General features: G+C 45.2%; 80 non-coding genes and 1 pseudogene across 80 annotated transcripts; all 81 read left to right on the top strand.

Annotated features, from left to right (window-relative positions):
* Positions 1–75: 75 nt before the first annotated feature.
* LOC124850242 lies at positions 76–194 on the top strand. Its single transcript, XR_007031147.1, has one exon. It is a non-coding gene; the product is annotated as a 5S ribosomal RNA (ribosomal RNA).
* A 100-nt stretch (positions 195–294) lies between these two features.
* Positions 295–413, top strand: LOC124850241. Its single transcript, XR_007031146.1, has one exon. It is a non-coding gene; the product is annotated as a 5S ribosomal RNA (ribosomal RNA).
* A 100-nt stretch (positions 414–513) lies between these two features.
* LOC124850349 lies at positions 514–631 on the top strand. The gene has a single exon (XR_007031259.1). It is a non-coding gene; the product is annotated as a 5S ribosomal RNA (ribosomal RNA).
* Positions 632–731: 100 nt separating this feature from the next.
* LOC124850240 lies at positions 732–850 on the top strand. Its single transcript, XR_007031145.1, has one exon. It is a non-coding gene; the product is annotated as a 5S ribosomal RNA (ribosomal RNA).
* Positions 851–950: 100 nt separating this feature from the next.
* LOC124850239 lies at positions 951–1,069 on the top strand. The gene has a single exon (XR_007031144.1). It is a non-coding gene; the product is annotated as a 5S ribosomal RNA (ribosomal RNA).
* A 100-nt stretch (positions 1,070–1,169) lies between these two features.
* Positions 1,170–1,288, top strand: LOC124850238. The gene has a single exon (XR_007031143.1). It is a non-coding gene; the product is annotated as a 5S ribosomal RNA (ribosomal RNA).
* Positions 1,289–1,388: 100 nt separating this feature from the next.
* On the top strand, positions 1,389–1,507 carry LOC124850237. The gene has a single exon (XR_007031142.1). It is a non-coding gene; the product is annotated as a 5S ribosomal RNA (ribosomal RNA).
* Positions 1,508–1,607: 100 nt separating this feature from the next.
* On the top strand, positions 1,608–1,726 carry LOC124850236. Its single transcript, XR_007031141.1, has one exon. It is a non-coding gene; the product is annotated as a 5S ribosomal RNA (ribosomal RNA).
* Positions 1,727–1,826: 100 nt separating this feature from the next.
* On the top strand, positions 1,827–1,945 carry LOC124850235. Its single transcript, XR_007031140.1, has one exon. It is a non-coding gene; the product is annotated as a 5S ribosomal RNA (ribosomal RNA).
* A 100-nt stretch (positions 1,946–2,045) lies between these two features.
* Positions 2,046–2,164, top strand: LOC124850234. The gene has a single exon (XR_007031139.1). It is a non-coding gene; the product is annotated as a 5S ribosomal RNA (ribosomal RNA).
* A 100-nt stretch (positions 2,165–2,264) lies between these two features.
* Positions 2,265–2,383, top strand: LOC124850233. Its single transcript, XR_007031138.1, has one exon. It is a non-coding gene; the product is annotated as a 5S ribosomal RNA (ribosomal RNA).
* Positions 2,384–2,483: 100 nt separating this feature from the next.
* Positions 2,484–2,602, top strand: LOC124850232. Its single transcript, XR_007031137.1, has one exon. It is a non-coding gene; the product is annotated as a 5S ribosomal RNA (ribosomal RNA).
* A 100-nt stretch (positions 2,603–2,702) lies between these two features.
* Positions 2,703–2,821, top strand: LOC124850231. The gene has a single exon (XR_007031136.1). It is a non-coding gene; the product is annotated as a 5S ribosomal RNA (ribosomal RNA).
* A 100-nt stretch (positions 2,822–2,921) lies between these two features.
* LOC124850230 lies at positions 2,922–3,040 on the top strand. The gene has a single exon (XR_007031135.1). It is a non-coding gene; the product is annotated as a 5S ribosomal RNA (ribosomal RNA).
* A 100-nt stretch (positions 3,041–3,140) lies between these two features.
* LOC124850229 lies at positions 3,141–3,259 on the top strand. Its single transcript, XR_007031134.1, has one exon. It is a non-coding gene; the product is annotated as a 5S ribosomal RNA (ribosomal RNA).
* Positions 3,260–3,359: 100 nt separating this feature from the next.
* On the top strand, positions 3,360–3,478 carry LOC124850228. Its single transcript, XR_007031133.1, has one exon. It is a non-coding gene; the product is annotated as a 5S ribosomal RNA (ribosomal RNA).
* Positions 3,479–3,578: 100 nt separating this feature from the next.
* On the top strand, positions 3,579–3,697 carry LOC124850227. The gene has a single exon (XR_007031132.1). It is a non-coding gene; the product is annotated as a 5S ribosomal RNA (ribosomal RNA).
* A 100-nt stretch (positions 3,698–3,797) lies between these two features.
* Positions 3,798–3,916, top strand: LOC124850226. Its single transcript, XR_007031131.1, has one exon. It is a non-coding gene; the product is annotated as a 5S ribosomal RNA (ribosomal RNA).
* Positions 3,917–4,016: 100 nt separating this feature from the next.
* On the top strand, positions 4,017–4,125 carry LOC124850352 (annotated as a pseudogene).
* Positions 4,126–4,225: 100 nt separating this feature from the next.
* On the top strand, positions 4,226–4,344 carry LOC124850225. Its single transcript, XR_007031130.1, has one exon. It is a non-coding gene; the product is annotated as a 5S ribosomal RNA (ribosomal RNA).
* A 100-nt stretch (positions 4,345–4,444) lies between these two features.
* On the top strand, positions 4,445–4,563 carry LOC124850224. The gene has a single exon (XR_007031129.1). It is a non-coding gene; the product is annotated as a 5S ribosomal RNA (ribosomal RNA).
* A 100-nt stretch (positions 4,564–4,663) lies between these two features.
* Positions 4,664–4,782, top strand: LOC124850223. The gene has a single exon (XR_007031128.1). It is a non-coding gene; the product is annotated as a 5S ribosomal RNA (ribosomal RNA).
* A 100-nt stretch (positions 4,783–4,882) lies between these two features.
* On the top strand, positions 4,883–5,001 carry LOC124850222. Its single transcript, XR_007031127.1, has one exon. It is a non-coding gene; the product is annotated as a 5S ribosomal RNA (ribosomal RNA).
* A 100-nt stretch (positions 5,002–5,101) lies between these two features.
* LOC124850221 lies at positions 5,102–5,220 on the top strand. Its single transcript, XR_007031126.1, has one exon. It is a non-coding gene; the product is annotated as a 5S ribosomal RNA (ribosomal RNA).
* A 100-nt stretch (positions 5,221–5,320) lies between these two features.
* LOC124850220 lies at positions 5,321–5,439 on the top strand. Its single transcript, XR_007031125.1, has one exon. It is a non-coding gene; the product is annotated as a 5S ribosomal RNA (ribosomal RNA).
* A 100-nt stretch (positions 5,440–5,539) lies between these two features.
* Positions 5,540–5,658, top strand: LOC124850219. Its single transcript, XR_007031124.1, has one exon. It is a non-coding gene; the product is annotated as a 5S ribosomal RNA (ribosomal RNA).
* Positions 5,659–5,758: 100 nt separating this feature from the next.
* LOC124850218 lies at positions 5,759–5,877 on the top strand. Its single transcript, XR_007031123.1, has one exon. It is a non-coding gene; the product is annotated as a 5S ribosomal RNA (ribosomal RNA).
* Positions 5,878–5,977: 100 nt separating this feature from the next.
* LOC124850217 lies at positions 5,978–6,096 on the top strand. The gene has a single exon (XR_007031122.1). It is a non-coding gene; the product is annotated as a 5S ribosomal RNA (ribosomal RNA).
* A 100-nt stretch (positions 6,097–6,196) lies between these two features.
* On the top strand, positions 6,197–6,315 carry LOC124850216. Its single transcript, XR_007031121.1, has one exon. It is a non-coding gene; the product is annotated as a 5S ribosomal RNA (ribosomal RNA).
* A 100-nt stretch (positions 6,316–6,415) lies between these two features.
* On the top strand, positions 6,416–6,534 carry LOC124850215. The gene has a single exon (XR_007031120.1). It is a non-coding gene; the product is annotated as a 5S ribosomal RNA (ribosomal RNA).
* A 100-nt stretch (positions 6,535–6,634) lies between these two features.
* LOC124850214 lies at positions 6,635–6,753 on the top strand. The gene has a single exon (XR_007031119.1). It is a non-coding gene; the product is annotated as a 5S ribosomal RNA (ribosomal RNA).
* Positions 6,754–6,853: 100 nt separating this feature from the next.
* Positions 6,854–6,972, top strand: LOC124850213. Its single transcript, XR_007031118.1, has one exon. It is a non-coding gene; the product is annotated as a 5S ribosomal RNA (ribosomal RNA).
* A 100-nt stretch (positions 6,973–7,072) lies between these two features.
* Positions 7,073–7,191, top strand: LOC124850212. Its single transcript, XR_007031117.1, has one exon. It is a non-coding gene; the product is annotated as a 5S ribosomal RNA (ribosomal RNA).
* A 100-nt stretch (positions 7,192–7,291) lies between these two features.
* Positions 7,292–7,410, top strand: LOC124850211. Its single transcript, XR_007031116.1, has one exon. It is a non-coding gene; the product is annotated as a 5S ribosomal RNA (ribosomal RNA).
* Positions 7,411–7,510: 100 nt separating this feature from the next.
* On the top strand, positions 7,511–7,629 carry LOC124850210. Its single transcript, XR_007031115.1, has one exon. It is a non-coding gene; the product is annotated as a 5S ribosomal RNA (ribosomal RNA).
* A 100-nt stretch (positions 7,630–7,729) lies between these two features.
* Positions 7,730–7,848, top strand: LOC124850209. The gene has a single exon (XR_007031114.1). It is a non-coding gene; the product is annotated as a 5S ribosomal RNA (ribosomal RNA).
* A 100-nt stretch (positions 7,849–7,948) lies between these two features.
* On the top strand, positions 7,949–8,067 carry LOC124850208. Its single transcript, XR_007031113.1, has one exon. It is a non-coding gene; the product is annotated as a 5S ribosomal RNA (ribosomal RNA).
* Positions 8,068–8,167: 100 nt separating this feature from the next.
* On the top strand, positions 8,168–8,286 carry LOC124850206. The gene has a single exon (XR_007031111.1). It is a non-coding gene; the product is annotated as a 5S ribosomal RNA (ribosomal RNA).
* Positions 8,287–8,386: 100 nt separating this feature from the next.
* On the top strand, positions 8,387–8,505 carry LOC124850205. The gene has a single exon (XR_007031110.1). It is a non-coding gene; the product is annotated as a 5S ribosomal RNA (ribosomal RNA).
* A 100-nt stretch (positions 8,506–8,605) lies between these two features.
* LOC124850204 lies at positions 8,606–8,724 on the top strand. Its single transcript, XR_007031109.1, has one exon. It is a non-coding gene; the product is annotated as a 5S ribosomal RNA (ribosomal RNA).
* Positions 8,725–8,824: 100 nt separating this feature from the next.
* Positions 8,825–8,943, top strand: LOC124850203. The gene has a single exon (XR_007031108.1). It is a non-coding gene; the product is annotated as a 5S ribosomal RNA (ribosomal RNA).
* Positions 8,944–9,043: 100 nt separating this feature from the next.
* On the top strand, positions 9,044–9,162 carry LOC124850202. Its single transcript, XR_007031107.1, has one exon. It is a non-coding gene; the product is annotated as a 5S ribosomal RNA (ribosomal RNA).
* A 100-nt stretch (positions 9,163–9,262) lies between these two features.
* On the top strand, positions 9,263–9,381 carry LOC124850201. Its single transcript, XR_007031106.1, has one exon. It is a non-coding gene; the product is annotated as a 5S ribosomal RNA (ribosomal RNA).
* A 100-nt stretch (positions 9,382–9,481) lies between these two features.
* On the top strand, positions 9,482–9,600 carry LOC124850200. Its single transcript, XR_007031105.1, has one exon. It is a non-coding gene; the product is annotated as a 5S ribosomal RNA (ribosomal RNA).
* Positions 9,601–9,700: 100 nt separating this feature from the next.
* On the top strand, positions 9,701–9,819 carry LOC124850199. The gene has a single exon (XR_007031104.1). It is a non-coding gene; the product is annotated as a 5S ribosomal RNA (ribosomal RNA).
* A 100-nt stretch (positions 9,820–9,919) lies between these two features.
* LOC124850198 lies at positions 9,920–10,038 on the top strand. The gene has a single exon (XR_007031103.1). It is a non-coding gene; the product is annotated as a 5S ribosomal RNA (ribosomal RNA).
* A 100-nt stretch (positions 10,039–10,138) lies between these two features.
* On the top strand, positions 10,139–10,257 carry LOC124850197. The gene has a single exon (XR_007031102.1). It is a non-coding gene; the product is annotated as a 5S ribosomal RNA (ribosomal RNA).
* Positions 10,258–10,357: 100 nt separating this feature from the next.
* Positions 10,358–10,476, top strand: LOC124850195. Its single transcript, XR_007031100.1, has one exon. It is a non-coding gene; the product is annotated as a 5S ribosomal RNA (ribosomal RNA).
* Positions 10,477–10,576: 100 nt separating this feature from the next.
* On the top strand, positions 10,577–10,695 carry LOC124850194. The gene has a single exon (XR_007031099.1). It is a non-coding gene; the product is annotated as a 5S ribosomal RNA (ribosomal RNA).
* A 100-nt stretch (positions 10,696–10,795) lies between these two features.
* Positions 10,796–10,914, top strand: LOC124850193. The gene has a single exon (XR_007031098.1). It is a non-coding gene; the product is annotated as a 5S ribosomal RNA (ribosomal RNA).
* Positions 10,915–11,014: 100 nt separating this feature from the next.
* Positions 11,015–11,133, top strand: LOC124850192. Its single transcript, XR_007031097.1, has one exon. It is a non-coding gene; the product is annotated as a 5S ribosomal RNA (ribosomal RNA).
* A 100-nt stretch (positions 11,134–11,233) lies between these two features.
* LOC124850191 lies at positions 11,234–11,352 on the top strand. The gene has a single exon (XR_007031096.1). It is a non-coding gene; the product is annotated as a 5S ribosomal RNA (ribosomal RNA).
* A 100-nt stretch (positions 11,353–11,452) lies between these two features.
* LOC124850190 lies at positions 11,453–11,571 on the top strand. The gene has a single exon (XR_007031095.1). It is a non-coding gene; the product is annotated as a 5S ribosomal RNA (ribosomal RNA).
* Positions 11,572–11,671: 100 nt separating this feature from the next.
* On the top strand, positions 11,672–11,790 carry LOC124850189. The gene has a single exon (XR_007031094.1). It is a non-coding gene; the product is annotated as a 5S ribosomal RNA (ribosomal RNA).
* Positions 11,791–11,890: 100 nt separating this feature from the next.
* On the top strand, positions 11,891–12,009 carry LOC124850188. Its single transcript, XR_007031093.1, has one exon. It is a non-coding gene; the product is annotated as a 5S ribosomal RNA (ribosomal RNA).
* A 100-nt stretch (positions 12,010–12,109) lies between these two features.
* Positions 12,110–12,228, top strand: LOC124850187. Its single transcript, XR_007031092.1, has one exon. It is a non-coding gene; the product is annotated as a 5S ribosomal RNA (ribosomal RNA).
* Positions 12,229–12,328: 100 nt separating this feature from the next.
* Positions 12,329–12,447, top strand: LOC124850186. Its single transcript, XR_007031091.1, has one exon. It is a non-coding gene; the product is annotated as a 5S ribosomal RNA (ribosomal RNA).
* A 100-nt stretch (positions 12,448–12,547) lies between these two features.
* Positions 12,548–12,666, top strand: LOC124850184. Its single transcript, XR_007031089.1, has one exon. It is a non-coding gene; the product is annotated as a 5S ribosomal RNA (ribosomal RNA).
* Positions 12,667–12,766: 100 nt separating this feature from the next.
* On the top strand, positions 12,767–12,885 carry LOC124850183. The gene has a single exon (XR_007031088.1). It is a non-coding gene; the product is annotated as a 5S ribosomal RNA (ribosomal RNA).
* A 100-nt stretch (positions 12,886–12,985) lies between these two features.
* LOC124850182 lies at positions 12,986–13,104 on the top strand. The gene has a single exon (XR_007031087.1). It is a non-coding gene; the product is annotated as a 5S ribosomal RNA (ribosomal RNA).
* A 100-nt stretch (positions 13,105–13,204) lies between these two features.
* On the top strand, positions 13,205–13,323 carry LOC124850181. The gene has a single exon (XR_007031086.1). It is a non-coding gene; the product is annotated as a 5S ribosomal RNA (ribosomal RNA).
* Positions 13,324–13,423: 100 nt separating this feature from the next.
* LOC124850180 lies at positions 13,424–13,542 on the top strand. The gene has a single exon (XR_007031085.1). It is a non-coding gene; the product is annotated as a 5S ribosomal RNA (ribosomal RNA).
* A 100-nt stretch (positions 13,543–13,642) lies between these two features.
* On the top strand, positions 13,643–13,761 carry LOC124850179. Its single transcript, XR_007031084.1, has one exon. It is a non-coding gene; the product is annotated as a 5S ribosomal RNA (ribosomal RNA).
* A 100-nt stretch (positions 13,762–13,861) lies between these two features.
* Positions 13,862–13,980, top strand: LOC124850178. The gene has a single exon (XR_007031083.1). It is a non-coding gene; the product is annotated as a 5S ribosomal RNA (ribosomal RNA).
* Positions 13,981–14,080: 100 nt separating this feature from the next.
* On the top strand, positions 14,081–14,199 carry LOC124850177. Its single transcript, XR_007031082.1, has one exon. It is a non-coding gene; the product is annotated as a 5S ribosomal RNA (ribosomal RNA).
* Positions 14,200–14,299: 100 nt separating this feature from the next.
* LOC124850176 lies at positions 14,300–14,418 on the top strand. Its single transcript, XR_007031081.1, has one exon. It is a non-coding gene; the product is annotated as a 5S ribosomal RNA (ribosomal RNA).
* Positions 14,419–14,518: 100 nt separating this feature from the next.
* Positions 14,519–14,637, top strand: LOC124850175. Its single transcript, XR_007031080.1, has one exon. It is a non-coding gene; the product is annotated as a 5S ribosomal RNA (ribosomal RNA).
* A 100-nt stretch (positions 14,638–14,737) lies between these two features.
* Positions 14,738–14,856, top strand: LOC124850173. Its single transcript, XR_007031078.1, has one exon. It is a non-coding gene; the product is annotated as a 5S ribosomal RNA (ribosomal RNA).
* A 100-nt stretch (positions 14,857–14,956) lies between these two features.
* On the top strand, positions 14,957–15,075 carry LOC124850172. Its single transcript, XR_007031077.1, has one exon. It is a non-coding gene; the product is annotated as a 5S ribosomal RNA (ribosomal RNA).
* Positions 15,076–15,175: 100 nt separating this feature from the next.
* On the top strand, positions 15,176–15,294 carry LOC124850171. The gene has a single exon (XR_007031076.1). It is a non-coding gene; the product is annotated as a 5S ribosomal RNA (ribosomal RNA).
* A 100-nt stretch (positions 15,295–15,394) lies between these two features.
* On the top strand, positions 15,395–15,513 carry LOC124850170. The gene has a single exon (XR_007031075.1). It is a non-coding gene; the product is annotated as a 5S ribosomal RNA (ribosomal RNA).
* Positions 15,514–15,613: 100 nt separating this feature from the next.
* LOC124850169 lies at positions 15,614–15,732 on the top strand. The gene has a single exon (XR_007031074.1). It is a non-coding gene; the product is annotated as a 5S ribosomal RNA (ribosomal RNA).
* Positions 15,733–15,832: 100 nt separating this feature from the next.
* On the top strand, positions 15,833–15,951 carry LOC124850168. The gene has a single exon (XR_007031073.1). It is a non-coding gene; the product is annotated as a 5S ribosomal RNA (ribosomal RNA).
* A 100-nt stretch (positions 15,952–16,051) lies between these two features.
* Positions 16,052–16,170, top strand: LOC124850167. Its single transcript, XR_007031072.1, has one exon. It is a non-coding gene; the product is annotated as a 5S ribosomal RNA (ribosomal RNA).
* A 100-nt stretch (positions 16,171–16,270) lies between these two features.
* LOC124850166 lies at positions 16,271–16,389 on the top strand. Its single transcript, XR_007031071.1, has one exon. It is a non-coding gene; the product is annotated as a 5S ribosomal RNA (ribosomal RNA).
* A 100-nt stretch (positions 16,390–16,489) lies between these two features.
* On the top strand, positions 16,490–16,608 carry LOC124850165. Its single transcript, XR_007031070.1, has one exon. It is a non-coding gene; the product is annotated as a 5S ribosomal RNA (ribosomal RNA).
* Positions 16,609–16,708: 100 nt separating this feature from the next.
* On the top strand, positions 16,709–16,827 carry LOC124850164. The gene has a single exon (XR_007031069.1). It is a non-coding gene; the product is annotated as a 5S ribosomal RNA (ribosomal RNA).
* A 100-nt stretch (positions 16,828–16,927) lies between these two features.
* On the top strand, positions 16,928–17,046 carry LOC124850162. Its single transcript, XR_007031067.1, has one exon. It is a non-coding gene; the product is annotated as a 5S ribosomal RNA (ribosomal RNA).
* Positions 17,047–17,146: 100 nt separating this feature from the next.
* Positions 17,147–17,265, top strand: LOC124850161. The gene has a single exon (XR_007031066.1). It is a non-coding gene; the product is annotated as a 5S ribosomal RNA (ribosomal RNA).
* A 100-nt stretch (positions 17,266–17,365) lies between these two features.
* LOC124850160 lies at positions 17,366–17,484 on the top strand. The gene has a single exon (XR_007031065.1). It is a non-coding gene; the product is annotated as a 5S ribosomal RNA (ribosomal RNA).
* A 100-nt stretch (positions 17,485–17,584) lies between these two features.
* LOC124850159 lies at positions 17,585–17,703 on the top strand. The gene has a single exon (XR_007031064.1). It is a non-coding gene; the product is annotated as a 5S ribosomal RNA (ribosomal RNA).
* Positions 17,704–17,736: the final 33 nt, after the last annotated feature.

The following is a 17,736-nucleotide window of genomic DNA, read 5'->3' as shown; positions in this document are numbered from 1 at the left end:
AGGTTTTAGCTTCTTCTGTGTAGTCTGATTTCTGTTTGAGTTGATTGAAAAAGCATGGATTTTGACTGAAAGGAAGCTTACGGCCACACCGCCTGGTTCACGCCCGATCTCGTTTGATCTCGGAAGCTAAGATAGGTTGGGCCTGGTTAGTACTTGGATGGGAGACCGCCTGGGAATACCAGGTGCTGTAAGCTTTTAATCCAAGTATTTGAAAATGAGAGGTTTTAGCTTCTTCTGTGTAGTCTGATTTCTGTTTGAGTTGATTGAAAAAGCATGGATTTTGACTGAAAGGAAGCTTACGGCCACACCGCCTGGTTCACGCCCGATCTCGTTTGATCTCGGAAGCTAAGATAGGTTGGGCCTGGTTAGTACTTGGATGGGAGACCGCCTGGGAATACCAGGTGCTGTAAGCTTTTAATCCAAGTATTTGAAAATGAGAGGTTTTAGCTTCTTCTGTGTAGTCTGATTTCTGTTTGAGTTGATTGAAAAAGCATGGATTTTGACTGAAAGGAAGCTTACGGCCACACCGCCTGGTTCACGCCGATCTCGTTTGATCTCGGAAGCTAAGATAGGTTGGGCCTGGTTAGTACTTGGATGGGAGACCGCCTGGGAATACCAGGTGCTGTAAGCTTTTAATCCAAGTATTTGAAAATGAGAGGTTTTAGCTTCTTCTGTGTAGTCTGATTTCTGTTTGAGTTGATTGAAAAAGCATGGATTTTGACTGAAAGGAAGCTTACGGCCACACCGCCTGGTTCACGCCCGATCTCGTTTGATCTCGGAAGCTAAGATAGGTTGGGCCTGGTTAGTACTTGGATGGGAGACCGCCTGGGAATACCAGGTGCTGTAAGCTTTTAATCCAAGTATTTGAAAATGAGAGGTTTTAGCTTCTTCTGTGTAGTCTGATTTCTGTTTGAGTTGATTGAAAAAGCATGGATTTTGACTGAAAGGAAGCTTACGGCCACACCGCCTGGTTCACGCCCGATCTCGTTTGATCTCGGAAGCTAAGATAGGTTGGGCCTGGTTAGTACTTGGATGGGAGACCGCCTGGGAATACCAGGTGCTGTAAGCTTTTAATCCAAGTATTTGAAAATGAGAGGTTTTAGCTTCTTCTGTGTAGTCTGATTTCTGTTTGAGTTGATTGAAAAAGCATGGATTTTGACTGAAAGGAAGCTTACGGCCACACCGCCTGGTTCACGCCCGATCTCGTTTGATCTCGGAAGCTAAGATAGGTTGGGCCTGGTTAGTACTTGGATGGGAGACCGCCTGGGAATACCAGGTGCTGTAAGCTTTTAATCCAAGTATTTGAAAATGAGAGGTTTTAGCTTCTTCTGTGTAGTCTGATTTCTGTTTGAGTTGATTGAAAAAGCATGGATTTTGACTGAAAGGAAGCTTACGGCCACACCGCCTGGTTCACGCCCGATCTCGTTTGATCTCGGAAGCTAAGATAGGTTGGGCCTGGTTAGTACTTGGATGGGAGACCGCCTGGGAATACCAGGTGCTGTAAGCTTTTAATCCAAGTATTTGAAAATGAGAGGTTTTAGCTTCTTCTGTGTAGTCTGATTTCTGTTTGAGTTGATTGAAAAAGCATGGATTTTGACTGAAAGGAAGCTTACGGCCACACCGCCTGGTTCACGCCCGATCTCGTTTGATCTCGGAAGCTAAGATAGGTTGGGCCTGGTTAGTACTTGGATGGGAGACCGCCTGGGAATACCAGGTGCTGTAAGCTTTTAATCCAAGTATTTGAAAATGAGAGGTTTTAGCTTCTTCTGTGTAGTCTGATTTCTGTTTGAGTTGATTGAAAAAGCATGGATTTTGACTGAAAGGAAGCTTACGGCCACACCGCCTGGTTCACGCCCGATCTCGTTTGATCTCGGAAGCTAAGATAGGTTGGGCCTGGTTAGTACTTGGATGGGAGACCGCCTGGGAATACCAGGTGCTGTAAGCTTTTAATCCAAGTATTTGAAAATGAGAGGTTTTAGCTTCTTCTGTGTAGTCTGATTTCTGTTTGAGTTGATTGAAAAAGCATGGATTTTGACTGAAAGGAAGCTTACGGCCACACCGCCTGGTTCACGCCCGATCTCGTTTGATCTCGGAAGCTAAGATAGGTTGGGCCTGGTTAGTACTTGGATGGGAGACCGCCTGGGAATACCAGGTGCTGTAAGCTTTTAATCCAAGTATTTGAAAATGAGAGGTTTTAGCTTCTTCTGTGTAGTCTGATTTCTGTTTGAGTTGATTGAAAAAGCATGGATTTTGACTGAAAGGAAGCTTACGGCCACACCGCCTGGTTCACGCCCGATCTCGTTTGATCTCGGAAGCTAAGATAGGTTGGGCCTGGTTAGTACTTGGATGGGAGACCGCCTGGGAATACCAGGTGCTGTAAGCTTTTAATCCAAGTATTTGAAAATGAGAGGTTTTAGCTTCTTCTGTGTAGTCTGATTTCTGTTTGAGTTGATTGAAAAAGCATGGATTTTGACTGAAAGGAAGCTTACGGCCACACCGCCTGGTTCACGCCCGATCTCGTTTGATCTCGGAAGCTAAGATAGGTTGGGCCTGGTTAGTACTTGGATGGGAGACCGCCTGGGAATACCAGGTGCTGTAAGCTTTTAATCCAAGTATTTGAAAATGAGAGGTTTTAGCTTCTTCTGTGTAGTCTGATTTCTGTTTGAGTTGATTGAAAAAGCATGGATTTTGACTGAAAGGAAGCTTACGGCCACACCGCCTGGTTCACGCCCGATCTCGTTTGATCTCGGAAGCTAAGATAGGTTGGGCCTGGTTAGTACTTGGATGGGAGACCGCCTGGGAATACCAGGTGCTGTAAGCTTTTAATCCAAGTATTTGAAAATGAGAGGTTTTAGCTTCTTCTGTGTAGTCTGATTTCTGTTTGAGTTGATTGAAAAAGCATGGATTTTGACTGAAAGGAAGCTTACGGCCACACCGCCTGGTTCACGCCCGATCTCGTTTGATCTCGGAAGCTAAGATAGGTTGGGCCTGGTTAGTACTTGGATGGGAGACCGCCTGGGAATACCAGGTGCTGTAAGCTTTTAATCCAAGTATTTGAAAATGAGAGGTTTTAGCTTCTTCTGTGTAGTCTGATTTCTGTTTGAGTTGATTGAAAAAGCATGGATTTTGACTGAAAGGAAGCTTACGGCCACACCGCCTGGTTCACGCCCGATCTCGTTTGATCTCGGAAGCTAAGATAGGTTGGGCCTGGTTAGTACTTGGATGGGAGACCGCCTGGGAATACCAGGTGCTGTAAGCTTTTAATCCAAGTATTTGAAAATGAGAGGTTTTAGCTTCTTCTGTGTAGTCTGATTTCTGTTTGAGTTGATTGAAAAAGCATGGATTTTGACTGAAAGGAAGCTTACGGCCACACCGCCTGGTTCACGCCCGATCTCGTTTGATCTCGGAAGCTAAGATAGGTTGGGCCTGGTTAGTACTTGGATGGGAGACCGCCTGGGAATACCAGGTGCTGTAAGCTTTTAATCCAAGTATTTGAAAATGAGAGGTTTTAGCTTCTTCTGTGTAGTCTGATTTCTGTTTGAGTTGATTGAAAAAGCATGGATTTTGACTGAAAGGAAGCTTACGGCCACACCGCCTGGTTCACGCCCGATCTCGTTTGATCTCGGAAGCTAAGATAGGTTGGGCCTGGTTAGTACTTGGATGGGAGACCGCCTGGGAATACCAGGTGCTGTAAGCTTTTAATCCAAGTATTTGAAAATGAGAGGTTTTAGCTTCTTCTGTGTAGTCTGATTTCTGTTTGAGTTGATTGAAAAAGCATGGATTTTGACTGAAAGGAAGCTTACGGCCACACCGCCTGGTTCACGCCCGATCTCGTTTGATCTCGGAAGCTAAGATAGGTTGGGCCTGGTTAGTACTTGGATGGGAGACCGCCTGGGAATACCAGGTGCTGTAAGCTTTTAATCCAAGTATTTGACAATGAGAGGTTTTAGCTTCTTCTGTGTAGTCTGATTTCTGTTTGAGTTGATTGAAAAAGCATGGATTTTGACTGAAAGGAAGCTTACGGCCACACCGCCTGGTTCACGCCCGATCTCGGAAGCTAAGATAGGTTGGGCCTGGTTAGTACTTGGATGGGAGACCGCCTGGGAATACCAGGTGCTGTAAGCTTTTAATCCAAGTATTTGAAAATGAGAGGTTTTAGCTTCTTCTGTGTAGTCTGATTTCTGTTTGAGTTGATTGAAAAAGCATGGATTTTGACTGAAAGGAAGCTTACGGCCACACCGCCTGGTTCACGCCCGATCTCGTTTGATCTCGGAAGCTAAGATAGGTTGGGCCTGGTTAGTACTTGGATGGGAGACCGCCTGGGAATACCAGGTGCTGTAAGCTTTTAATCCAAGTATTTGAAAATGAGAGGTTTTAGCTTCTTCTGTGTAGTCTGATTTCTGTTTGAGTTGATTGAAAAAGCATGGATTTTGACTGAAAGGAAGCTTACGGCCACACCGCCTGGTTCACGCCCGATCTCGTTTGATCTCGGAAGCTAAGATAGGTTGGGCCTGGTTAGTACTTGGATGGGAGACCGCCTGGGAATACCAGGTGCTGTAAGCTTTTAATCCAAGTATTTGAAAATGAGAGGTTTTAGCTTCTTCTGTGTAGTCTGATTTCTGTTTGAGTTGATTGAAAAAGCATGGATTTTGACTGAAAGGAAGCTTACGGCCACACCGCCTGGTTCACGCCCGATCTCGTTTGATCTCGGAAGCTAAGATAGGTTGGGCCTGGTTAGTACTTGGATGGGAGACCGCCTGGGAATACCAGGTGCTGTAAGCTTTTAATCCAAGTATTTGAAAATGAGAGGTTTTAGCTTCTTCTGTGTAGTCTGATTTCTGTTTGAGTTGATTGAAAAAGCATGGATTTTGACTGAAAGGAAGCTTACGGCCACACCGCCTGGTTCACGCCCGATCTCGTTTGATCTCGGAAGCTAAGATAGGTTGGGCCTGGTTAGTACTTGGATGGGAGACCGCCTGGGAATACCAGGTGCTGTAAGCTTTTAATCCAAGTATTTGAAAATGAGAGGTTTTAGCTTCTTCTGTGTAGTCTGATTTCTGTTTGAGTTGATTGAAAAAGCATGGATTTTGACTGAAAGGAAGCTTACGGCCACACCGCCTGGTTCACGCCCGATCTCGTTTGATCTCGGAAGCTAAGATAGGTTGGGCCTGGTTAGTACTTGGATGGGAGACCGCCTGGGAATACCAGGTGCTGTAAGCTTTTAATCCAAGTATTTGAAAATGAGAGGTTTTAGCTTCTTCTGTGTAGTCTGATTTCTGTTTGAGTTGATTGAAAAAGCATGGATTTTGACTGAAAGGAAGCTTACGGCCACACCGCCTGGTTCACGCCCGATCTCGTTTGATCTCGGAAGCTAAGATAGGTTGGGCCTGGTTAGTACTTGGATGGGAGACCGCCTGGGAATACCAGGTGCTGTAAGCTTTTAATCCAAGTATTTGAAAATGAGAGGTTTTAGCTTCTTCTGTGTAGTCTGATTTCTGTTTGAGTTGATTGAAAAAGCATGGATTTTGACTGAAAGGAAGCTTACGGCCACACCGCCTGGTTCACGCCCGATCTCGTTTGATCTCGGAAGCTAAGATAGGTTGGGCCTGGTTAGTACTTGGATGGGAGACCGCCTGGGAATACCAGGTGCTGTAAGCTTTTAATCCAAGTATTTGAAAATGAGAGGTTTTAGCTTCTTCTGTGTAGTCTGATTTCTGTTTGAGTTGATTGAAAAAGCATGGATTTTGACTGAAAGGAAGCTTACGGCCACACCGCCTGGTTCACGCCCGATCTCGTTTGATCTCGGAAGCTAAGATAGGTTGGGCCTGGTTAGTACTTGGATGGGAGACCGCCTGGGAATACCAGGTGCTGTAAGCTTTTAATCCAAGTATTTGAAAATGAGAGGTTTTAGCTTCTTCTGTGTAGTCTGATTTCTGTTTGAGTTGATTGAAAAAGCATGGATTTTGACTGAAAGGAAGCTTACGGCCACACCGCCTGGTTCACGCCCGATCTCGTTTGATCTCGGAAGCTAAGATAGGTTGGGCCTGGTTAGTACTTGGATGGGAGACCGCCTGGGAATACCAGGTGCTGTAAGCTTTTAATCCAAGTATTTGAAAATGAGAGGTTTTAGCTTCTTCTGTGTAGTCTGATTTCTGTTTGAGTTGATTGAAAAAGCATGGATTTTGACTGAAAGGAAGCTTACGGCCACACCGCCTGGTTCACGCCCGATCTCGTTTGATCTCGGAAGCTAAGATAGGTTGGGCCTGGTTAGTACTTGGATGGGAGACCGCCTGGGAATACCAGGTGCTGTAAGCTTTTAATCCAAGTATTTGAAAATGAGAGGTTTTAGCTTCTTCTGTGTAGTCTGATTTCTGTTTGAGTTGATTGAAAAAGCATGGATTTTGACTGAAAGGAAGCTTACGGCCACACCGCCTGGTTCACGCCCGATCTCGTTTGATCTCGGAAGCTAAGATAGGTTGGGCCTGGTTAGTACTTGGATGGGAGACCGCCTGGGAATACCAGGTGCTGTAAGCTTTTAATCCAAGTATTTGAAAATGAGAGGTTTTAGCTTCTTCTGTGTAGTCTGATTTCTGTTTGAGTTGATTGAAAAAGCATGGATTTTGACTGAAAGGAAGCTTACGGCCACACCGCCTGGTTCACGCCCGATCTCGTTTGATCTCGGAAGCTAAGATAGGTTGGGCCTGGTTAGTACTTGGATGGGAGACCGCCTGGGAATACCAGGTGCTGTAAGCTTTTAATCCAAGTATTTGAAAATGAGAGGTTTTAGCTTCTTCTGTGTAGTCTGATTTCTGTTTGAGTTGATTGAAAAAGCATGGATTTTGACTGAAAGGAAGCTTACGGCCACACCGCCTGGTTCACGCCCGATCTCGTTTGATCTCGGAAGCTAAGATAGGTTGGGCCTGGTTAGTACTTGGATGGGAGACCGCCTGGGAATACCAGGTGCTGTAAGCTTTTAATCCAAGTATTTGAAAATGAGAGGTTTTAGCTTCTTCTGTGTAGTCTGATTTCTGTTTGAGTTGATTGAAAAAGCATGGATTTTGACTGAAAGGAAGCTTACGGCCACACCGCCTGGTTCACGCCCGATCTCGTTTGATCTCGGAAGCTAAGATAGGTTGGGCCTGGTTAGTACTTGGATGGGAGACCGCCTGGGAATACCAGGTGCTGTAAGCTTTTAATCCAAGTATTTGAAAATGAGAGGTTTTAGCTTCTTCTGTGTAGTCTGATTTCTGTTTGAGTTGATTGAAAAAGCATGGATTTTGACTGAAAGGAAGCTTACGGCCACACCGCCTGGTTCACGCCCGATCTCGTTTGATCTCGGAAGCTAAGATAGGTTGGGCCTGGTTAGTACTTGGATGGGAGACCGCCTGGGAATACCAGGTGCTGTAAGCTTTTAATCCAAGTATTTGAAAATGAGAGGTTTTAGCTTCTTCTGTGTAGTCTGATTTCTGTTTGAGTTGATTGAAAAAGCATGGATTTTGACTGAAAGGAAGCTTACGGCCACACCGCCTGGTTCACGCCCGATCTCGTTTGATCTCGGAAGCTAAGATAGGTTGGGCCTGGTTAGTACTTGGATGGGAGACCGCCTGGGAATACCAGGTGCTGTAAGCTTTTAATCCAAGTATTTGAAAATGAGAGGTTTTAGCTTCTTCTGTGTAGTCTGATTTCTGTTTGAGTTGATTGAAAAAGCATGGATTTTGACTGAAAGGAAGCTTACGGCCACACCGCCTGGTTCACGCCCGATCTCGTTTGATCTCGGAAGCTAAGATAGGTTGGGCCTGGTTAGTACTTGGATGGGAGACCGCCTGGGAATACCAGGTGCTGTAAGCTTTTAATCCAAGTATTTGAAAATGAGAGGTTTTAGCTTCTTCTGTGTAGTCTGATTTCTGTTTGAGTTGATTGAAAAAGCATGGATTTTGACTGAAAGGAAGCTTACGGCCACACCGCCTGGTTCACGCCCGATCTCGTTTGATCTCGGAAGCTAAGATAGGTTGGGCCTGGTTAGTACTTGGATGGGAGACCGCCTGGGAATACCAGGTGCTGTAAGCTTTTAATCCAAGTATTTGAAAATGAGAGGTTTTAGCTTCTTCTGTGTAGTCTGATTTCTGTTTGAGTTGATTGAAAAAGCATGGATTTTGACTGAAAGGAAGCTTACGGCCACACCGCCTGGTTCACGCCCGATCTCGTTTGATCTCGGAAGCTAAGATAGGTTGGGCCTGGTTAGTACTTGGATGGGAGACCGCCTGGGAATACCAGGTGCTGTAAGCTTTTAATCCAAGTATTTGAAAATGAGAGGTTTTAGCTTCTTCTGTGTAGTCTGATTTCTGTTTGAGTTGATTGAAAAAGCATGGATTTTGACTGAAAGGAAGCTTACGGCCACACCGCCTGGTTCACGCCCGATCTCGTTTGATCTCGGAAGCTAAGATAGGTTGGGCCTGGTTAGTACTTGGATGGGAGACCGCCTGGGAATACCAGGTGCTGTAAGCTTTTAATCCAAGTATTTGAAAATGAGAGGTTTTAGCTTCTTCTGTGTAGTCTGATTTCTGTTTGAGTTGATTGAAAAAGCATGGATTTTGACTGAAAGGAAGCTTACGGCCACACCGCCTGGTTCACGCCCGATCTCGTTTGATCTCGGAAGCTAAGATAGGTTGGGCCTGGTTAGTACTTGGATGGGAGACCGCCTGGGAATACCAGGTGCTGTAAGCTTTTAATCCAAGTATTTGAAAATGAGAGGTTTTAGCTTCTTCTGTGTAGTCTGATTTCTGTTTGAGTTGATTGAAAAAGCATGGATTTTGACTGAAAGGAAGCTTACGGCCACACCGCCTGGTTCACGCCCGATCTCGTTTGATCTCGGAAGCTAAGATAGGTTGGGCCTGGTTAGTACTTGGATGGGAGACCGCCTGGGAATACCAGGTGCTGTAAGCTTTTAATCCAAGTATTTGAAAATGAGAGGTTTTAGCTTCTTCTGTGTAGTCTGATTTCTGTTTGAGTTGATTGAAAAAGCATGGATTTTGACTGAAAGGAAGCTTACGGCCACACCGCCTGGTTCACGCCCGATCTCGTTTGATCTCGGAAGCTAAGATAGGTTGGGCCTGGTTAGTACTTGGATGGGAGACCGCCTGGGAATACCAGGTGCTGTAAGCTTTTAATCCAAGTATTTGAAAATGAGAGGTTTTAGCTTCTTCTGTGTAGTCTGATTTCTGTTTGAGTTGATTGAAAAAGCATGGATTTTGACTGAAAGGAAGCTTACGGCCACACCGCCTGGTTCACGCCCGATCTCGTTTGATCTCGGAAGCTAAGATAGGTTGGGCCTGGTTAGTACTTGGATGGGAGACCGCCTGGGAATACCAGGTGCTGTAAGCTTTTAATCCAAGTATTTGAAAATGAGAGGTTTTAGCTTCTTCTGTGTAGTCTGATTTCTGTTTGAGTTGATTGAAAAAGCATGGATTTTGACTGAAAGGAAGCTTACGGCCACACCGCCTGGTTCACGCCCGATCTCGTTTGATCTCGGAAGCTAAGATAGGTTGGGCCTGGTTAGTACTTGGATGGGAGACCGCCTGGGAATACCAGGTGCTGTAAGCTTTTAATCCAAGTATTTGAAAATGAGAGGTTTTAGCTTCTTCTGTGTAGTCTGATTTCTGTTTGAGTTGATTGAAAAAGCATGGATTTTGACTGAAAGGAAGCTTACGGCCACACCGCCTGGTTCACGCCCGATCTCGTTTGATCTCGGAAGCTAAGATAGGTTGGGCCTGGTTAGTACTTGGATGGGAGACCGCCTGGGAATACCAGGTGCTGTAAGCTTTTAATCCAAGTATTTGAAAATGAGAGGTTTTAGCTTCTTCTGTGTAGTCTGATTTCTGTTTGAGTTGATTGAAAAAGCATGGATTTTGACTGAAAGGAAGCTTACGGCCACACCGCCTGGTTCACGCCCGATCTCGTTTGATCTCGGAAGCTAAGATAGGTTGGGCCTGGTTAGTACTTGGATGGGAGACCGCCTGGGAATACCAGGTGCTGTAAGCTTTTAATCCAAGTATTTGAAAATGAGAGGTTTTAGCTTCTTCTGTGTAGTCTGATTTCTGTTTGAGTTGATTGAAAAAGCATGGATTTTGACTGAAAGGAAGCTTACGGCCACACCGCCTGGTTCACGCCCGATCTCGTTTGATCTCGGAAGCTAAGATAGGTTGGGCCTGGTTAGTACTTGGATGGGAGACCGCCTGGGAATACCAGGTGCTGTAAGCTTTTAATCCAAGTATTTGAAAATGAGAGGTTTTAGCTTCTTCTGTGTAGTCTGATTTCTGTTTGAGTTGATTGAAAAAGCATGGATTTTGACTGAAAGGAAGCTTACGGCCACACCGCCTGGTTCACGCCCGATCTCGTTTGATCTCGGAAGCTAAGATAGGTTGGGCCTGGTTAGTACTTGGATGGGAGACCGCCTGGGAATACCAGGTGCTGTAAGCTTTTAATCCAAGTATTTGAAAATGAGAGGTTTTAGCTTCTTCTGTGTAGTCTGATTTCTGTTTGAGTTGATTGAAAAAGCATGGATTTTGACTGAAAGGAAGCTTACGGCCACACCGCCTGGTTCACGCCCGATCTCGTTTGATCTCGGAAGCTAAGATAGGTTGGGCCTGGTTAGTACTTGGATGGGAGACCGCCTGGGAATACCAGGTGCTGTAAGCTTTTAATCCAAGTATTTGAAAATGAGAGGTTTTAGCTTCTTCTGTGTAGTCTGATTTCTGTTTGAGTTGATTGAAAAAGCATGGATTTTGACTGAAAGGAAGCTTACGGCCACACCGCCTGGTTCACGCCCGATCTCGTTTGATCTCGGAAGCTAAGATAGGTTGGGCCTGGTTAGTACTTGGATGGGAGACCGCCTGGGAATACCAGGTGCTGTAAGCTTTTAATCCAAGTATTTGAAAATGAGAGGTTTTAGCTTCTTCTGTGTAGTCTGATTTCTGTTTGAGTTGATTGAAAAAGCATGGATTTTGACTGAAAGGAAGCTTACGGCCACACCGCCTGGTTCACGCCCGATCTCGTTTGATCTCGGAAGCTAAGATAGGTTGGGCCTGGTTAGTACTTGGATGGGAGACCGCCTGGGAATACCAGGTGCTGTAAGCTTTTAATCCAAGTATTTGAAAATGAGAGGTTTTAGCTTCTTCTGTGTAGTCTGATTTCTGTTTGAGTTGATTGAAAAAGCATGGATTTTGACTGAAAGGAAGCTTACGGCCACACCGCCTGGTTCACGCCCGATCTCGTTTGATCTCGGAAGCTAAGATAGGTTGGGCCTGGTTAGTACTTGGATGGGAGACCGCCTGGGAATACCAGGTGCTGTAAGCTTTTAATCCAAGTATTTGAAAATGAGAGGTTTTAGCTTCTTCTGTGTAGTCTGATTTCTGTTTGAGTTGATTGAAAAAGCATGGATTTTGACTGAAAGGAAGCTTACGGCCACACCGCCTGGTTCACGCCCGATCTCGTTTGATCTCGGAAGCTAAGATAGGTTGGGCCTGGTTAGTACTTGGATGGGAGACCGCCTGGGAATACCAGGTGCTGTAAGCTTTTAATCCAAGTATTTGAAAATGAGAGGTTTTAGCTTCTTCTGTGTAGTCTGATTTCTGTTTGAGTTGATTGAAAAAGCATGGATTTTGACTGAAAGGAAGCTTACGGCCACACCGCCTGGTTCACGCCCGATCTCGTTTGATCTCGGAAGCTAAGATAGGTTGGGCCTGGTTAGTACTTGGATGGGAGACCGCCTGGGAATACCAGGTGCTGTAAGCTTTTAATCCAAGTATTTGAAAATGAGAGGTTTTAGCTTCTTCTGTGTAGTCTGATTTCTGTTTGAGTTGATTGAAAAAGCATGGATTTTGACTGAAAGGAAGCTTACGGCCACACCGCCTGGTTCACGCCCGATCTCGTTTGATCTCGGAAGCTAAGATAGGTTGGGCCTGGTTAGTACTTGGATGGGAGACCGCCTGGGAATACCAGGTGCTGTAAGCTTTTAATCCAAGTATTTGAAAATGAGAGGTTTTAGCTTCTTCTGTGTAGTCTGATTTCTGTTTGAGTTGATTGAAAAAGCATGGATTTTGACTGAAAGGAAGCTTACGGCCACACCGCCTGGTTCACGCCCGATCTCGTTTGATCTCGGAAGCTAAGATAGGTTGGGCCTGGTTAGTACTTGGATGGGAGACCGCCTGGGAATACCAGGTGCTGTAAGCTTTTAATCCAAGTATTTGAAAATGAGAGGTTTTAGCTTCTTCTGTGTAGTCTGATTTCTGTTTGAGTTGATTGAAAAAGCATGGATTTTGACTGAAAGGAAGCTTACGGCCACACCGCCTGGTTCACGCCCGATCTCGTTTGATCTCGGAAGCTAAGATAGGTTGGGCCTGGTTAGTACTTGGATGGGAGACCGCCTGGGAATACCAGGTGCTGTAAGCTTTTAATCCAAGTATTTGAAAATGAGAGGTTTTAGCTTCTTCTGTGTAGTCTGATTTCTGTTTGAGTTGATTGAAAAAGCATGGATTTTGACTGAAAGGAAGCTTACGGCCACACCGCCTGGTTCACGCCCGATCTCGTTTGATCTCGGAAGCTAAGATAGGTTGGGCCTGGTTAGTACTTGGATGGGAGACCGCCTGGGAATACCAGGTGCTGTAAGCTTTTAATCCAAGTATTTGAAAATGAGAGGTTTTAGCTTCTTCTGTGTAGTCTGATTTCTGTTTGAGTTGATTGAAAAAGCATGGATTTTGACTGAAAGGAAGCTTACGGCCACACCGCCTGGTTCACGCCCGATCTCGTTTGATCTCGGAAGCTAAGATAGGTTGGGCCTGGTTAGTACTTGGATGGGAGACCGCCTGGGAATACCAGGTGCTGTAAGCTTTTAATCCAAGTATTTGAAAATGAGAGGTTTTAGCTTCTTCTGTGTAGTCTGATTTCTGTTTGAGTTGATTGAAAAAGCATGGATTTTGACTGAAAGGAAGCTTACGGCCACACCGCCTGGTTCACGCCCGATCTCGTTTGATCTCGGAAGCTAAGATAGGTTGGGCCTGGTTAGTACTTGGATGGGAGACCGCCTGGGAATACCAGGTGCTGTAAGCTTTTAATCCAAGTATTTGAAAATGAGAGGTTTTAGCTTCTTCTGTGTAGTCTGATTTCTGTTTGAGTTGATTGAAAAAGCATGGATTTTGACTGAAAGGAAGCTTACGGCCACACCGCCTGGTTCACGCCCGATCTCGTTTGATCTCGGAAGCTAAGATAGGTTGGGCCTGGTTAGTACTTGGATGGGAGACCGCCTGGGAATACCAGGTGCTGTAAGCTTTTAATCCAAGTATTTGAAAATGAGAGGTTTTAGCTTCTTCTGTGTAGTCTGATTTCTGTTTGAGTTGATTGAAAAAGCATGGATTTTGACTGAAAGGAAGCTTACGGCCACACCGCCTGGTTCACGCCCGATCTCGTTTGATCTCGGAAGCTAAGATAGGTTGGGCCTGGTTAGTACTTGGATGGGAGACCGCCTGGGAATACCAGGTGCTGTAAGCTTTTAATCCAAGTATTTGAAAATGAGAGGTTTTAGCTTCTTCTGTGTAGTCTGATTTCTGTTTGAGTTGATTGAAAAAGCATGGATTTTGACTGAAAGGAAGCTTACGGCCACACCGCCTGGTTCACGCCCGATCTCGTTTGATCTCGGAAGCTAAGATAGGTTGGGCCTGGTTAGTACTTGGATGGGAGACCGCCTGGGAATACCAGGTGCTGTAAGCTTTTAATCCAAGTATTTGAAAATGAGAGGTTTTAGCTTCTTCTGTGTAGTCTGATTTCTGTTTGAGTTGATTGAAAAAGCATGGATTTTGACTGAAAGGAAGCTTACGGCCACACCGCCTGGTTCACGCCCGATCTCGTTTGATCTCGGAAGCTAAGATAGGTTGGGCCTGGTTAGTACTTGGATGGGAGACCGCCTGGGAATACCAGGTGCTGTAAGCTTTTAATCCAAGTATTTGAAAATGAGAGGTTTTAGCTTCTTCTGTGTAGTCTGATTTCTGTTTGAGTTGATTGAAAAAGCATGGATTTTGACTGAAAGGAAGCTTACGGCCACACCGCCTGGTTCACGCCCGATCTCGTTTGATCTCGGAAGCTAAGATAGGTTGGGCCTGGTTAGTACTTGGATGGGAGACCGCCTGGGAATACCAGGTGCTGTAAGCTTTTAATCCAAGTATTTGAAAATGAGAGGTTTTAGCTTCTTCTGTGTAGTCTGATTTCTGTTTGAGTTGATTGAAAAAGCATGGATTTTGACTGAAAGGAAGCTTACGGCCACACCGCCTGGTTCACGCCCGATCTCGTTTGATCTCGGAAGCTAAGATAGGTTGGGCCTGGTTAGTACTTGGATGGGAGACCGCCTGGGAATACCAGGTGCTGTAAGCTTTTAATCCAAGTATTTGAAAATGAGAGGTTTTAGCTTCTTCTGTGTAGTCTGATTTCTGTTTGAGTTGATTGAAAAAGCATGGATTTTGACTGAAAGGAAGCTTACGGCCACACCGCCTGGTTCACGCCCGATCTCGTTTGATCTCGGAAGCTAAGATAGGTTGGGCCTGGTTAGTACTTGGATGGGAGACCGCCTGGGAATACCAGGTGCTGTAAGCTTTTAATCCAAGTATTTGAAAATGAGAGGTTTTAGCTTCTTCTGTGTAGTCTGATTTCTGTTTGAGTTGATTGAAAAAGCATGGATTTTGACTGAAAGGAAGCTTACGGCCACACCGCCTGGTTCACGCCCGATCTCGTTTGATCTCGGAAGCTAAGATAGGTTGGGCCTGGTTAGTACTTGGATGGGAGACCGCCTGGGAATACCAGGTGCTGTAAGCTTTTAATCCAAGTATTTGAAAATGAGAGGTTTTAGCTTCTTCTGTGTAGTCTGATTTCTGTTTGAGTTGATTGAAAAAGCATGGATTTTGACTGAAAGGAAGCTTACGGCCACACCGCCTGGTTCACGCCCGATCTCGTTTGATCTCGGAAGCTAAGATAGGTTGGGCCTGGTTAGTACTTGGATGGGAGACCGCCTGGGAATACCAGGTGCTGTAAGCTTTTAATCCAAGTATTTGAAAATGAGAGGTTTTAGCTTCTTCTGTGTAGTCTGATTTCTGTTTGAGTTGATTGAAAAAGCATGGATTTTGACTGAAAGGAAGCTTACGGCCACACCGCCTGGTTCACGCCCGATCTCGTTTGATCTCGGAAGCTAAGATAGGTTGGGCCTGGTTAGTACTTGGATGGGAGACCGCCTGGGAATACCAGGTGCTGTAAGCTTTTAATCCAAGTATTTGAAAATGAGAGGTTTTAGCTTCTTCTGTGTAGTCTGATTTCTGTTTGAGTTGATTGAAAAAGCATGGATTTTGACTGAAAGGAAGCTTACGGCCACACCGCCTGGTTCACGCCCGATCTCGTTTGATCTCGGAAGCTAAGATAGGTTGGGCCTGGTTAGTACTTGGATGGGAGACCGCCTGGGAATACCAGGTGCTGTAAGCTTTTAATCCAAGTATTTGAAAATGAGAGGTTTTAGCTTCTTCTGTGTAGTCTGATTTCTGTTTGAGTTGATTGAAAAAGCATGGATTTTGACTGAAAGGAAGCTTACGGCCACACCGCCTGGTTCACGCCCGATCTCGTTTGATCTCGGAAGCTAAGATAGGTTGGGCCTGGTTAGTACTTGGATGGGAGACCGCCTGGGAATACCAGGTGCTGTAAGCTTTTAATCCAAGTATTTGAAAATGAGAGGTTTTAGCTTCTTCTGTGTAGTCTGATTTCTGTTTGAGTTGATTGAAAAAGCATGGATTTTGACTGAAAGGAAGCTTACGGCCACACCGCCTGGTTCACGCCCGATCTCGTTTGATCTCGGAAGCTAAGATAGGTTGGGCCTGGTTAGTACTTGGATGGGAGACCGCCTGGGAATACCAGGTGCTGTAAGCTTTTAATCCAAGTATTTGAAAATGAGAGGTTTTAGCTTCTTCTGTGTAGTCTGATTTCTGTTTGAGTTGATTGAAAAAGCATGGATTTTGACTGAAAGGAAGCTTACGGCCACACCGCCTGGTTCACGCCCGATCTCGTTTGATCTCGGAAGCTAAGATAGGTTGGGCCTGGTTAGTACTTGGATGGGAGACCGCCTGGGAATACCAGGTGCTGTAAGCTTTTAATCCAAGTATTTGAAAATGAGAGGTTTTAGCTTCTTCTGTGTAGTCTGATTTCTGTTTGAGTTGATTGAAAAAGCATGGATTTTGACTGAAAGGAAGCTTACGGCCACACCGCCTGGTTCACGCCCGATCTCGTTTGATCTCGGAAGCTAAGATAGGTTGGGCCTGGTTAGTACTTGGATGGGAGACCGCCTGGGAATACCAGGTGCTGTAAGCTTTTAATCCAAGTATTTGAAAATGAGAGGTTTTAGCTTCTTCTGTGTAGTCTGATTTCTGTTTGAGTTGATTGAAAAAGCATGGATTTTGACTGAAAGGAAGCTTACGGCCACACCGCCTGGTTCACGCCCGATCTCGTTTGATCTCGGAAGCTAAGATAGGTTGGGCCTGGTTAGTACTTGGATGGGAGACCGCCTGGGAATACCAGGTGCTGTAAGCTTTTAATCCAAGTATTTGAAAATGAGAGGTTTTAGCTTCTTCTGTGTAGTCTGATTTCTGTTTGAGTTGATTGAAAAAGCATGGATTTTGACTGAAAGGAAGCTTACGGCCACACCGCCTGGTTCACGCCCGATCTCGTTTGATCTCGGAAGCTAAGATAGGTTGGGCCTGGTTAGTACTTGGATGGGAGACCGCCTGGGAATACCAGGTGCTGTAAGCTTTTAATCCAAGTATTTGAAAATGAGAGGTTTTAGCTTCTTCTGTGTAGTCTGATTTCTGTTTGAGTTGATTGAAAAAGCATGGATTTTGACTGAAAGGAAGCTTACGGCCACACCGCCTGGTTCACGCCCGATCTCGTTTGATCTCGGAAGCTAAGATAGGTTGGGCCTGGTTAGTACTTGGATGGGAGACCGCCTGGGAATACCAGGTGCTGTAAGCTTTTAATCCAAGTATTTGAAAATGAGAGGTTTTAGCTTCTTCTGTGTAGTCTGATTTCTGTTTGAGTTGATTGAAAAAGCATGGATTTTGACTGAAAGGAAGCTTACGGCCACACCGCCTGGTTCACGCCCGATCTCGTTTGATCTCGGAAGCTAAGATAGGTTGGGCCTGGTTAGTACTTGGATGGGAGACCGCCTGGGAATACCAGGTGCTGTAAGCTTTTAATCCAAGTATTTGAAAATGAGAGGTTTTAGCTTCTTCTGTGTAGTCTGATTTCTGTTTGAGTTGATTGAAAAAGCATGGATTTTGACTGAAAGGAAGCTTACGGCCACACCGCCTGGTTCACGCCCGATCTCGTTTGATCTCGGAAGCTAAGATAGGTTGGGCCTGGTTAGTACTTGGATGGGAGACCGCCTGGGAATACCAGGTGCTGTAAGCTTTTAATCCAAGTATTTGAAAATGAGAGGTTTTAGCTTCTTCTGTGTAGTCTGATTTCTGTTTGAGTTGATTGAAAAAGCATGGATTTTGACTGAAAGGAAGCTTACGGCCACACCGCCTGGTTCACGCCCGATCTCGTTTGATCTCGGAAGCTAAGATAGGTTGGGCCTGGTTAGTACTTGGATGGGAGACCGCCTGGGAATACCAGGTGCTGTAAGCTTTTAATCCAAGTATTTGAAAATGAGAGGTTTTA

This window comes from Scophthalmus maximus, chromosome 7 (assembly GCF_022379125.1).
Source record: "Scophthalmus maximus strain ysfricsl-2021 chromosome 7, ASM2237912v1, whole genome shotgun sequence".
Classification (NCBI taxonomy): domain Eukaryota; kingdom Metazoa; phylum Chordata; class Actinopteri; order Pleuronectiformes; family Scophthalmidae; genus Scophthalmus; species Scophthalmus maximus.
Note: the sequence above shows the minus strand (reverse complement) of the source record. Positions and strands in the feature narration are given on the sequence as shown.